Source organism: Anolis sagrei, chromosome 1, assembly GCF_037176765.1.
Source record: "Anolis sagrei isolate rAnoSag1 chromosome 1, rAnoSag1.mat, whole genome shotgun sequence".
Taxonomy (NCBI): domain Eukaryota; kingdom Metazoa; phylum Chordata; class Lepidosauria; order Squamata; family Dactyloidae; genus Anolis; species Anolis sagrei.
In genome coordinates this window covers 277535582-277548859 of record NC_090021.1, presented here as the reverse complement: position 1 = coordinate 277548859, position 13278 = coordinate 277535582, and positions in this window count along the sequence as shown.

The window sequence follows — 13278 nt, the reverse complement described above, 5'->3', positions numbered from 1 at the left end:
TCATACTGCTATTGTCACAAACATAGAAGACATAAAGTGCCAAGGATCACAAGGGGATTTCTCTAATCCAGGGGCAGAGCTTGGAGATGGGAAATGCTTACATTGGGCAATTGACTGATACTTGCCATGTGATTTTACCTACAATTTGGAGAAGTTGCTATACTGATGTGAGTAGATAATTAGGAATTGTGGAAGTGGAAATCCTAAACAGTAACTTTCCCAAGCATTTATTCTTATTTATTCATTCATATCCAGCTTTTGCAACTCAATCTGATATTTAAGGCAGAAAAAACATGTAAAAACAGAAAAAAATACAGTGAGTCCTTGGCATCCACTGGGGTTTTGTTCCAGGACCTCTGTGGATACCAAAATCTGTGGATACTCAGGTTGCATTATATACAGTAGCATTATGCATAATATAATGGCAGAACCAAAGTTTGATATTGGGATTGTAAAAATATATTTTCAAACTGTAGTTCCAGAGAGTCAAGGATACTACTAGTATTTAAAAACCTCATAAAAATCTATAAAATTAAAGCTATTTTAATAAAATAAAAGACCAAATGTAGAAATCAACAAAAGAGCATATCATTCAGAGCCCACTGGAGCCAATTCCTAAAAACCTATTGGTGCAGGAAAGTTTTCACTTGCCAGTGGAAGGAGAGCCAAGGAGGAGTCATCCTACCATCTCTATTTTACCATACATTAAATTTTACGATACATATTACCATACATTAGCATTAAACATTACAGTTATCAGCCATCCAAGTGGTGTACAATGGTAATGGTGGTGTCTGGTGTGGAATCCTTGTCGCCTCTTGTCTTGTATGTTTGGGTGGTCTGTTGTCAGCTTTAGTTCCTATTACATATATTAGTTACTGATCTTCCTGTCTCCTTACTGATGCTCATTCCACAGTCTGTTTACCTTAAGCTGTCTGGTTTTGAACACACACAACCATTGGCGGTGAGACTAGGTAGAAAGAGCGAAAGAGTGTCATTGTGTCAGCGCTAGAGAGCACTGAATAGCCTCATTGTCTCCATAAAGAAAATTTGACAGAGGGAAGCATTGACATGGGCTTCTACAGCTCAGACCCTGTGGCTCAGCCAAAGGAAAAGATGTTCCAACCTCAGTAACCTCCAGGCTGATGGTGAGTTGCTGAACAACTTCCCTGAAATGGAAGGACTGAATATGCACTCACACTCTGCCAGAATAGGAGGAAAATATTTGGAGAGGCAAGTTTTATACCTGTGGTCATTTTAAAAAAGATATTCTGAAAACAGGGCAAGAAGGAAAAAAATATTACCAAGAACAAAAATAATACTGAATCTTAGGTATAACTTGAATCATTCCCTAATTTGTTTTCTGGGAAGACAACAAACTACTCTGTGAATGTTCAAATAATTGCACACCTGTCTTTAAACAATCGCTTGTTTCATGGTCTTCATGGATAGGGGATTCTGGGACTTGGAGTGCAAAAAGTAATGTTTCCAAGCTATGGGCTTGAATGATAATTCAACTGTAATTATCAATCAATGTAAGACATGGCATCTACCTCTTCAACTTGTATGTTAGCACATAAACTATTTTGTTTTGCATTTTTATAGAAAATGATCACAAAGAAAGGCAGAACAAAAATGTTAAAATTGGTTACATAGGACACAAACTTTGTTTTCATATTAACTATTGAAAGGAAAGGAGGAAGGAGAAACGAATACAATATTTGAATATATCTTCATTTATATATATTGCTGAGCCCTTGTAGCAGACCTTTTTGCCCAATAGGGCCCTCAGCCAAAGCTTGGCTTGCAACTGGTGAGGAGTGCAGGCAGGAATCAAAGGGACGGACAACGTGGTTCATCCAAAGGAAAGCAGTTTATTTCAATGCAGCTGCATGGGGTCTCCTCCAAACGCAACGAGGCGTCTCTAAGGAAGGGACCCCCTCTAGTGGGCTGAAAATACCTTATATACAGTTTGGAGAAACGAAAGTTCTCATTTCCCTGAAATCATGTGATTTCCAGGAAAACACATGGTTCCCCTTTGCACACGGGACCCGCACTCAACCTTTGCACATGGGACCCGCACTCTACCTTTGCACACGGGACTCCCCCTCCCTCATCTTCCAAATTTGGTAGCACATCTGCCTTATTCTCAGTTTCTCAACAATAAGGTTGCCTCACCCTTAGTGGCACAGCGGGTTAAACTACTTTGCTGCTGAACTCGCTGACCGAAAGGTCGGTGGTTTGAATTTGGGGAACAGGGCGAGCTCGTCCTGTTAGGCCCAGCTTCTGCCAACCTAGAAGTTTGAAAACATGGAAGTTTGAGTAGATCAATAGGTACTGCTTCTGCGGGAAGGTAACGGCACTCCATGCAGTCATGCTGGCCACATGACCTTGGAGGTGTCTTATGGACAGTGCCAGCTCTTTGGCTTAGAAATGGAGATGAGCGCCACCCCTCTGAGTCGGACACGATTAGACTTAATGTCAAGGGGAAACATCCGCCTTCATATATATTGTCAACAATTTGGACTAGTGAAGCATCATGGTGCATACATGTTCCTCTATATTTGCCCAACTGATATGTAATAAAAATGTCAATTTATAAACATGTTAGCATTCCATAAACATGATACAACTTCCATCGTGAAAGTGATCCCTCAGGATAATTTAAAAATGGGTTAACAAATGTATGCACTGATTCTTATGCAGAATAACTGCCATCACTTCACTGTGTTTTTATTTTTATTTCTAAGCAGGAGGAAATATCTTCTTGGTTAACTCTCAGGGTCCTTTTTCATCTTGGCATTTTGTACTTGTGTTGAGTATAAAAATACACCAATCTCACTCCGCTTGAGAATGGCACACCTGAATTTAAATTGTCACAGCTGTCTGTGAAATGCACGAAAGATTAGGGAGGAAGTTCACTAAGAAAAAATAGTAATTTCAACATATCCTTTCAACTGACTATCAGAAAGCTTTGGCAGTGCGACTCATGTGCTCCATTCTTTTCCCTACTGGGGATGCTGGCAAACATAGGCAACTCCATATTTCTTTTACTAAAGCACCACCCCTATGGATGGCCATGAACTGTATTGCAGCTTTTGGCCTAGAAGATGGAATGAGCCAATAAGGTCAGACTGGATATTGCTCTTCAGCCTCTATAAATTCTATTCACACTACACTTTCATAGTGCAATTCTTCTGTTTATAAAAGGGAAAGGCCCATGTCACAAAAGTGTTTAAAAAAGCAGTCCCAATGACACCCAGGCAATATGTGAGACAGGATATAATGATATCACTTTTGGACAAGATTTGTAATAGTTTAGTAGTCCTAGTTCATCCAGCTCTGTTATTTGAGGGTGCTTCATTCAGTTTGTTATGTTTTTGTGTCTTGTTTGAATTAGTTCTCATTTTGAACTCCATGAATTCACTGATTCACCAAAGTTTTCACCAATTCACCAAAGTTGACCCTGTGCATATTTGTGGTTATAGCACAAGCATGGGCAAACTTTAGCCATCGAGGTGTTTTGGACTCCTAACAATTCCTAACAACTTCAGGCCCTTTCCTTTCCCCCCTCAGCTGCTTAGGAATTGTGGGAGTTAAAGTCCAAAACACCTGGAGGGCTGAAGTTTGCCCATGCCTGCCATAGCATGTGCTGTCCAGTGATTCTCCAACTATCAGTAATGACAGCTAGTGGCTTCCATATTAGTGGGGGCAATACATTCTCTTTAGGGACTTTATAACAGAAAGCCATTATTCGATGGTAGTCATACAATAATCAATATCAGATACATCCTCATATGAACATTCTTGTTATTGCACCTCTCTCAATTAACATAGTTGCAATAATTCACTGATCTGTGGTCCTGCAATCATTTATTTATTTATTTATTTACTTTATTTGTATACTGCTCTTCTCAGCCCTTAGGCGACTCAGAGCGGTTTACAACAGTTTAGATATACACAATACAAAATCATTAGGCATTTAAATGCAATAGCATCACAAGTCATTAAACATCAGCATCAATACATCAATACATCAATATAACAAATCCATCAGGTTTAATCAGTGGAATCATTTTTCCACTTATCCCCATAACCCTGACTCCCCATACTTCCACTGTTCCATAATTTTGCCATTCCATCATCTTAACTTTAAAAATTCAAATATTTTTGTAAATTATATAATAAACAGCTTGCTAATAATAATGACAAGGTGGTGGTGATGGGGTGGGGTGGGGAAAAGTAGTACAGGAGGAGAATCTCTCCCTTTCACATCATTTCAATGCTGGCATGCCCGCACAGAAGCAGAACAAACCCATCACGCAAGGTAGATGATAGAAATACTGCAGGATTGGCAGCTATTGATGGGTTTTTGCTTGTCAATGCTGGGGGTGGATTAATTACAGCAAGGATACAAACTGACAGTGGATGCAAATGGACACATCCTCTAATAGGGACTTGCTTCAATGGTGGTTTGCCTCTCTTGTGCAATTAAGTTTTAGTGGAAACTTTTAAGGAGCTACCCAAGGTGCTGAACCAACTTTATGGGCAATTAGAATTCTAGAATCATTGTGTTGAAAGACACCTCGTGGGCCATCCAGCCCAACCCCTTGTCAAGAAGCAAGAAAAAATCGCATTGAAAGCACCCCCGACATATGGTCATCCAGCCTCTGCTTTAAAGCCTCCAAAGAAGGAGCCTCCACCATTCTTTGTAAAACTTCAGACTAAAACTCAAGCTGAATCACTGACATTGAAGGCTCTAGCACCAGGAACAGGCCCGTAGCCAGGATTTCGTTTCTGGGGGGGGGGGGGGGGGGGCTGAGTCTGAGTGAAAGAGGGTCTACCCTAGTCAACCTTTTGTATCATTACCCCAATACCCCCATGCATATGGGATATATTGAGTATGGTGATCAGATCATGATATGAATAAACATAACAGTTTAAATAATGTACCAGCCTTTTCGCGAACCACCATGAGAATTTCGGGGGGGGGGGGGGGGCTGAACCCCCTCAAGTGCCCCCCCCCCCCCGGCTACATGCCTGACCAGGAACATTACAATCAAGTAGTAAACAGTGGTAAGAGTGTAGGTTGAAAATGATCAAGGGTCTGGAGAACAAGCCCTATGAGGAGTGGCTTAAAGAGCTGGGCATGTTTAGCCTGAAGAAGAGAAGGCTGAGAGGAGACATGATAGCCATGTATAAATACGCGAGAGGAAGTCATGGGGAGGAGGGAGCAAGCTTGTTTTCTCCTGCCCTGGAGACTAGGACGCGGAACAATGGCTTCAAACTACAAGAAAGGAGATTCCATCTAAACATTAGGAAGAACTTCCTGATTGTGAGAGCCATTCAGCAGTGAAACACTCTGCCACAGAGTGTGGTGGAGGCTCCTTCTTTGGAAGCTTTTAAACAGAGGCTGGATGGTCATCTGTCGGGGGTGCTTTGAATGCAATTTTCCTGCTTCTTGGCAGGGGGTTGGACTGGATGGCGCATGAGGGCTCTTCTAACTCTATAATTCTATGATTCTATGAGGACCTTTGGGTGGGATGCAGCTGTGCATAACATTTGCAGAAGGAAACATATCAAAATAGCACGAGACTCAAAAGGGCTGGTTTAGAAAAAATAATTCAGGGTGACCCACACAGAGAAAGACATGCTGATAACTGTGTAGCTGTTTTCTAAAATCCATGTTACCTCTAGGGACCATATTAGACAAGAAGAGACAGCATGTTCCCAGAACACTCTCCTTTGCCTCATGGTAAACAGGGGCTGCTGCTTCTAGATTTCTCTTGCCTGCTTGTTTGTTTCCGCTGCTAGTTTCCAGTTTCAAAAATAACAGTGACACCCTTAGCTTAGAAGCCAGCTGCCTTCTGTGGCATTAATTTGTAAGAGTGCCATACTTGTCTGTTCCCAGATCCCCTCCCAATGAACACCGGCTGTGCAGCCTTACTGCTTGGCGTTAAGAGGTCCCAGATTTCTGGCAGGATTATACAGCAATAAAGAACTCCTTTCTCTCCCCTCAGCACCATAAACTTGATCCTGCTTCTGTTTGGTGACTCCTGTGAGAGGGCTGGAAATTAAGCAACAGGCAGCCTGAGAAATCCCGGTTTGTAGTTAAAGGTTACTGTGCGAATTATACAAACTTGCATGCAAAAGGTCATGCAGACAAGAAGAATATCCTTCAGCTGTCCAAATTTGGCATGGAAAGTCCCAATTATTCCTCCATCAACCCACTGTTCAGATGTTTTTAAAATGTCCATTTTTCTTTTCTATTCCCATTTTCCCTCACTGTCCTCAACTTTCTTAAATTGCTGCAACCTAAGTTCAAAGTACAAAAGTAGTTTATATTCAATTAACTCAGCATGGTGGAGAGTAGCAGAGTAGTGAAAGCTTGCTGTTCCCAGTAGACTTAGGCAAAAGCAAATTGCTGCAGCATCTCCTAGGCTGTGCATTTACCCCCATTAATAGGTAAAGGTAAAGGTTTTCCCCTGACATTAAGTCCAGTCATGTCTGACTCTGCGGGTTGGTGCTCATCTCCATTTCTAAACTGAAGAGCTGGCATTGTCCATAGACACCTCGAAGGTCATGTGGCTGGCATGACTGCAGAACTTGCTCATCAGAAGGTTGCTGGTTTGAATTCACGGATAGGGTGAGCACCTGTTGTTAGCCACAGCTTCTGCCAACCTAGCAGTTCGAAAATATGCAAAGTGAGTAGATCACTAGGTACCACTTCAGCGGGAAGGTAATGGTGCTCCATGCAGTCATGCTGGCCACATGACCTAGGAGGTGTCTACTGACAACGCCAGCTTTTCAGCTTAGAAATTGAGATGAGCACCACCCCCCAGAGTCAGACTCGACTAGACTTTATGTTATTGGGAAACCTATCTATCTATCTATCTATCTATCTATCTATCTATAAGGGTGGTGGTGGGGGGGGGGTATGAAGAAAAAAAAGAAAACATGGTTTGTTTTATTGGGTTTCTGATATGCACGAGGGAGATTGCCTAGAAACTCAACCTGACTGAAAGCTTATATTTGTATTGTTCAGAAGTCTATAAGATGAAGGCAGAGGTGAAGAGACTCAGATGGTATTAATCTTCAAAGCATCACGAATTATTCCGAAAGCAAATAACATCATATGAGCAACTCATGGCCTTCCTGGTCTTGCTGGACTCCAAGATCTGTCATCCCTGACCATTGGCCATTTCTGGTTTGGGGGTGATGAGACCTAAAGTTCAACAACAACTGGAGGACTGCAGTTTGCCTTCTCCTGATCAGTAGAATGGTTCTCCTGTCCCTGAAGCAACTAGCCAAGTTGGTTGCTTCAAGACATCTGTCTCTTTTTCTGGCTATATTCCATTTCCAAACAATTTCCCATCATTTCTTAGCTAAGCATGTGGAGTGTGTTGGCCACTAGGAATGATCAAATCTTCAAAATCAACTGAGCAAGCAACTTCAGCAAGTGCAAGAAATACGAGCAGATCATTTTTGCCCATTAGTGAGCAATCAATTCACACAGAAGATACTAATCAATTCACTCACTATTCACATCACATACCACTGTTTGTCACAGCATATTTGATGTTCATGCAGACCTCACAGTGTCTTATCATTTTAACAATGCAATACTCATCCTCAATTCCAAGTGAGCAAAAGTCTCTCATTTTGTGTCTTGTCCATCTCCACATTCAGTACAAACTCCTTTTTCTCTTTAGTGCTTCATAGCTCTGACCCATGATGATTTTATATTGTTCTTTCCTCTCCATGGCACTCTCCTCTCAATTCTATCTCATTCCTAACTTTCTGAAGTCTCCCCTTTGAGTTTTCATTGGGTTTGGATTTCTGACACTCTATGATCCGTATTTGGGTGACTTCAGCTTGCATAGCCAGGGGTTAAATGAATACTTTTTCATATATTGTGAAAGGAAGTATCCAGTATTTCCCTGAATACATCCATGTAGCCAGACTTTAGACTTCAGAAAAGTATATGGATTTATATATTTTTTCTAGAATGAAGAAGTTCACCACTGAAAGACAAGTGCAAGATATAAACTAGGGCAATGGTACTTGGAGCTAAAGGGTTCGGGGATGAAGCCAGTCACCTACTAAACTTCTTCTCAGTCTTCTGCACAGACAGATATACATCTACACTGGCCAAGACAACCAACTTATGTTGATAGTTTACAGATGAGGAATAGAGATATATGAGTAGCATATGATAATCCTTCTATGTAGTTTTATTGGAAATTTGATACTATTAAAAGGCATGGAGATCAAAATGCCCCCCTCCTTACTTTCTTTTAAAAAACAGCTTAAAACTTTATATGCTCTCAAGCATACAGTGGGGAGGAGGCATAAAATTTGGAGTATGAACAAAATAAAATGGAATGAACATGACACTCTGGTTAGGCTGGCTTTTAAATTGTTATAATCTGATGTTGTGAATAGTTTAATTTTGAAGTCTTGTTGTGTAATGTTTGGTGTCGTAATTTAACGTTTGTGATTTTCTGTTTAAATTTTTACAGTTTCTGTTTTTTGGATATTGGTATTGAATGTTTGCCTTTGTTTGTTGGAAACCACCCTGAGTCCCTACAGGGAGATAGGGCAGGGTACAAATAAAGTTTATTATTATTATTATTATTATTATTATTATTAGCATTATTGACACAAAAACACAGTATGTAACAGCAAACGAGAGCTATATGCTGGATTTCGTATCACAAAATCATAAAATCCAGCATATAGATCTTGTTTGTTGTGATAATAATATAATAATAATAATGATTTTAAAAACCCTTTGCAAATCATTGTGTTAGGAAAACTTTGTTGAATATTTCAAGTAAACATTATATTCCAAAACCCTGTTAGGGATGTCAGTACAAGAAGCATTTTATAGATTTGAGAAAAGTGATAATGAAAGATGGCTAATATATCAAGATTTATTGAAATGGGTAAATGGCCAATCTAAACTCAAAACAAGGGAAGAGCTGATGGCAGGGGATTAGAATATGAACTGTACAGACACTTATGGGAAAAATATAAAATAGACTTAAAACTATTTGGCTATGAACAAAACAAGTGACTTTGAGTTACAACTATATACTGATGACAATTTAATTAGTAAAATCTACATATTTTATTGAAAATGGAAACAGAAGTAATTAAAGACTGCATGGTTAAATGGGAGCAGAATTTTGTCTATAGTATAGAACTGGAAAAATGGGGGAAAATATGAGAGAAGGGTTTAAAATTTACAGTAACAAATAATCTATAAAATAATGTTTAGATGGTATTTAACCCTCCAAAAATATCAAAAATGTATAAAGGGGAAAATAATAAATATTAGAAATGTGAAGTTTATGAAGGGTCTTTTTACTATATGTGGTGGACCTGTAAAAAGGCTAAATCATTCCAGATGAAAATTTATGGGGTAATCCAAGAAATTCTTAAAACAAGAATCAACATCAAGCCAGAACTTACATAACTAGAACTATTGGATGATCAAATAAAAAAGGAACACGAGAGAATACGGCAGTACATTAACAGTGGCAAGAATTTTATATAGTCAAAAATGGAAAATGACAGAGATACCAACTGTAGAAAGTTGGGCAATCAAGATGTGGGAAATAATATAAATGGACAAATTAACAATGTTGTTGAAAGATTGGGCACATTTTCAGAAGTATGGAAACAATATTATAAATACATTTTGGAGGGAAAGGGAAATACTTTGTGTACAAGTTTGGAGACATAAAATATTGGAATATTAACTTGTAAATGTTAAAACATGGAAAAACAGACTGGTTCAAGATTGGGAAAGGAGTATTGCAGGGTTGTATACTCTCACCCAACCTATTCAACTTGTATGCAGAACACATCGGGCAATGTGCGGGGCTTGACAAATGCAAGGCTGGGGTGAAAATTGCTGGAAGAAACATTATTTATTATTTATTTATTTAAAAGTTTTGTATACCGACCTTCTCACCTCTCTTGAGGGACTCAGACCGGTTTCCAACCATAATATCACATACAGTCAATAAAACATCATAATTCATATTACAATAAAACATTAAAACAGCAATTACATTCAATAACTACAATGGTCAGTCATCACACTAAAATCATTGTTCATCATCCTCCATCCATATCTCAGGGTGTTGGCTCACTCGTCGAATGCCTGTCTCCATAACCACGTCTTCACTTGTTTCTTGAATGTCAGGATAGAAGGGGCGGTTCTGATCTCCAGTGGGAGAGAGTTCCAGAGTCGAGGGGCCACCACCGAGAAGGCCCTGTCCCTCATCCCCACCAGGCGCGCTTGTGAGGCCGATGGGACCGAGAGCAGGGCCTCTCCAGACGATCTTAATAATCTTGTTGGTTCATAGGGGAGAATACGTTCGGAGAGGTAAACAGGGCCGGAGTCGTTTAGGGCTTTATAGGTTAACACCAGCACTTTGAATTGTGCTCGGAAGCTAATTGGCAGCCAATGGAGCTGGTGTAACAGCGGAGTGGTGTGCTCCCTGTACCCAGCACCTATTAGTAGTCTGGCTGCCGAGCGTTGGACTAGCTTCAGCTTCCGGGCAGTCTTCAGAGGCAACCCTACGTAGAGAGCGTTGCAGTAGTCTAAATGGGATGTAACCAAAGTGTGGACCATTGTGGCCAAGTCAGACTTCCCAAGGTACGGGCGCAGCTGGCGCACAAGTTTTAATTGTGCAAAAGCTCCCCTGACCACCGCCGAAACCTGGGGCTCCAGGCTCAGCGATGAATCTAGGAGAACTCCCAAACTGCGAACCTGCGCCTTCAGGGGGAGTGTGACCCTGTCCAGCACAGGCTGTTCGGCCTTTCGACTGACCAGGAGTACCTCTGTCTTGTCTGGATTTAGTTTCAATCTGTTGTCCCTCATCCAGTCCGTTACAGCAGCCAAGCACCTTGGACAGCCTCCTTAGTAGCAGGTGGAAAGGAGTGACAGAGTTGGACATCATCTGCGTACAGATGACACCGTACCCTGAAACTCCGGATGATCTCTCCCAACGGCTTCATGTATATGTTAAACAACATAGGGGACAGTACTGAACCCTGCGGGACTCCACAGTACAATGGCCGATGGCACCACTTTGATGGCCGAAAGTGAGGAGGAGCTGAGGAGCCTTCTAACCAAGGTGAAAGAAGAAAGTGCAAAGGTTTAACTGCAAAAGTTGGGTTGCAGTTAAACCTTTAAAACAACCAAGATTATGGCAACAAGAATGATTGACAACTGGGAAATAGAGGGAGAAAACATGGAGGCAGTGACAGACATTGTATTTCTAGGTGCAAAATTTACTGCAGATGCAGACTGCAGCCAGGAAATCAGGAGACACTTACTTCTTGGGAGGAGATCAATGTCCAATCTTGATAAAACAGTGAAGAATAGAGACATCACACTGGCAATGAAGATCTGCATAGTTAAAGCAATGGTATTCCCCATAGTCACCTACGGATGTGAGAGCTGGACTTTAGGGAAGGCTGAGCGAAGGAAGATAGATGCTTTTGAACTCTGGTGTTGGAGGAAAGTTCTGAGAGTGCCTTGGACCGCCAAAAGATCCAACCAGTCCATACTTCAGGAAATAAAGCCTGACTGCTCATTGGAGGGAAGGATATCAGAGGCAAAGATGAAGTACTTTGGCCACATCATGAGAAGAAAGGAAAGCTTGGAGGAGACAGTGATGCTGGGGAAAATGGAAGGAAAAGGGAAGAGGGGCTGACAAAGGGCAAAATGAATGATGATATCCTTTGAAGTGACTGGTTTGACTCTGAAGGAGCTGGAGGTGGCAGCGACCGACAGGGAGCTCTGGTATGGGCTGGTCCATGAGGTCATGAAGAGTTGGAAGCGACCAAACAAATAAACAACAAACAATAACAAAATGTTAAAACAAGCAGAAGTAAACAATTTTCTGGATATAAAATGGAAAAAGTGTTACATTTATAGAGAAAGGGAAGCTGGAAATCCACTTTTAAAACTAATTTATGTATGAGGGTAGTTTTAGAGTTGTTGATAGAAATGTATGTTTATTGGGCTGTCATTATCTAAGTATGCCTATGTTTATATATTTATAAGTATTGTTACTTTTCATTGTGTGTGTTTTTATTGTTAAAATGTTAATTAAAAATAACCAAAAAAGAGTTAAAACCCTTGAATATCTACTGTAGACCTGTAGATTCTTCTCTTCACTAGCTCTTCTGCAACTTTAGTTCCTTTAGCAAAATGCCATCCCTTTCTTCTGAAGTAAACTTGGCTGAGAGGTGATTGTGTGTTATTTACACTTAAAGGGTTACTGCCAACTCCTCTATTTTTCCTTTACTTTTTTGAGCAGTAGGGACTGGGAGCAATGGGCATTCAACTTGCTTTCAGAGGAGGGAACTACTTTTTATCACGCTATTTGGTATGGCCAATCTGCACCTGATCTGTTATCGCAGCTTTCAAGCTTGGAACTTGGGCAAATATTTAAGCACATGAGCAAGACCGTCATATGGCTGGGCAAATGGCTCAACAGCTGTGGGATTCTAATCCAAGGTTTTTTTTTTAAATAAATGAAAAGCTTAATTGTAAGGCTAGTAGAGTAAAAAAAATGCTACACAAAAGAAAGAACATACTTATATTCTTCTAGACATTAAGTACTGTATTAGAATTCTAATGTTATAGGCCAAGATAAATGCAGTCTCCACTGAAGATTGTGAGCTAGGCTTTGGTGAAGCCAAAGGGGAAGGAGAGAAAGATTGTGGCAGGCAGACATGGCAAGGCTCCTTCTAATGTTAGATTAAAGTGATGAGAGGATGAAGTCCAGAAATAGGTCCCCTTTCTGCAATGTGTGTGCTACTCCATGAGTGGTGGCATAGAAATCAAATTAACAAAGCTATCAGTCAATCCAATACTGTAGTCAGTTCGCATTGAGACAGAACTCCTGATCCCTGGCTTCTTTTACTGAATTACTCAAGCAACTTCTATTAGAAACATTTGTAAATTCAGCCCGTGATTGGGGAAGAAGTGTCTTTAGGTCTTGGCCTAATCTGGAGTTGAGCCATTGATAATATGATCCTGTCTCTGTCATAGGATCATTGCCACATAGGAATATACAGCCATCTTTTTTATCTCTGGGAAGAGGAACTGGTCTGAGGAGAAGGGTGCCAATCAACCAAGGAAACGTGCTGTTTTTGGCACACCTGAGAGCACAGGAGTAGGGTGTTGACCATCAACATTGCTGCCCAAACACGAAAAGAAAAACAAGAAGAGACATGTGAGAGAATAAT